The 1,324-nt window shown below is 43.1% G+C and overlaps 1 protein-coding gene across 1 annotated transcript in view; it reads left to right on the top strand.

Annotated features, from left to right (window-relative positions):
* Positions 1-1,324, top strand: part of LOC101845248 — a gene marked incomplete at its 5' end in the record, with an annotated part of 16,482 nt that overhangs the window by 6,416 nt on the left and 8,742 nt on the right.

Here is a 1,324-nt window from a genome sequence, read left to right as displayed (position 1 = left end):
CCCTTTCCCCCCCCCCTTCCCTACTCCCTACTCCTCTCACCCTTCCCTTTCTCCTTCTTTCCTTCCTCCCTTCCATACTCCCTACTCCACTCACCCTCCCCTACTCCCTACTCCTCTCACCCTTCCCTTTCTCCTCCCTTCCCTACTCCCTACTCCTCTCCTCACCCTTTCCTTTCTCCTCCTTTCCTTCCTATTCCTTACCTCCCTCTCCCCTTCCTTATTCCTCACCCCTTCCCTTTCCCCTAATCCCCTCCCTCTTTTCCCCCAGTGTGTCATGTTATTGTTGGGTTTTGTCTGTGAGTAAGATCAAAAAGAATCATGTAGTCCAAGCTTTTGAGTTTAGATGAGTGATCAGAATATACATACGTACGCGTGCAAGACACGCGCACACACACAGAGATACACACAGATACACACATACACAAATGCACACACACATACACAAATACACACACACAAACACACACACACACACACACATGTGCACACAATTGTGCACACGCTGAACACATATCTCTATTTTTCCGCTTCCTGTTTCAACTCCCATTCATGTCTTTTTTTCCTTCTCCTTCTCTTCTTTCATTTCCCGGCCTTAAAAGCTGCCTCCAGAGTGATCCATTTTCGCTGACACTCGGGGAAAAGATTCCTCTCAGCCCAGAGACACCTACCAATAAAAACGTGTCGTTTACAAGTCTAGAACCCAGTCGGGTTTTGGGAAGAAATTTTGAAAGTGGCCATTATTATTCCATTACCTTAATTAATTTTAATCTTTCATTTTGTTTTATTTTTTATCTTCTGGGGGTTTTTTTGCTGAAAAAAAGAAGAAGGGGGGGGGGGGGGGGAGGTGTTGAGTGCTTTAATTGTTTGATTATGTTTTTGTTGTTGTTGTTGCTGTAGTTGTTTCGTCTGCTTTATTTGGTCGCTTTTAAAGATAAGCGGGCTAACCCAGATGTCGGGGGTTTCCAGAAATCTTGACCTACACCAAAAGTGGGCATTGCCCTACCTAAAATAAAAGTTTGGTTTATCGGTGTGTATAATATTTGTTTGGTTAGCCTGTAGAAAAAAATGTCCTTGCCTTTGAAGAAAATGAACGAGGGTCAAAAACTTTACCTTCTATTTTCTCAAAGCACCATTTTTCGGGACAGTCCCCTTGTGCTTAAAAGTGACCATTTTGGAGTTTTGTCTGCGTGCTGTTTCCTCTCAAATTCTGATACATTGTATGAGTGATGTGTTTCCCTCCAATTCTGATACATTGTATGAGTGATGTGTTTCCCTCCAATTCTGATACATTGTATGAGTGATGTGTTTCCCTCCAATTCTGATA

Source organism: Aplysia californica, unplaced genomic scaffold (genome assembly GCF_000002075.1).
Source record: "Aplysia californica isolate F4 #8 unplaced genomic scaffold, AplCal3.0 scaffold00276, whole genome shotgun sequence".
NCBI lineage: Eukaryota > Metazoa > Mollusca > Gastropoda > Aplysiida > Aplysiidae > Aplysia > Aplysia californica.
The sequence above is the reverse complement of the archived record's forward strand: the minus strand, read 5'-3'. Positions and strand labels throughout refer to the sequence as shown.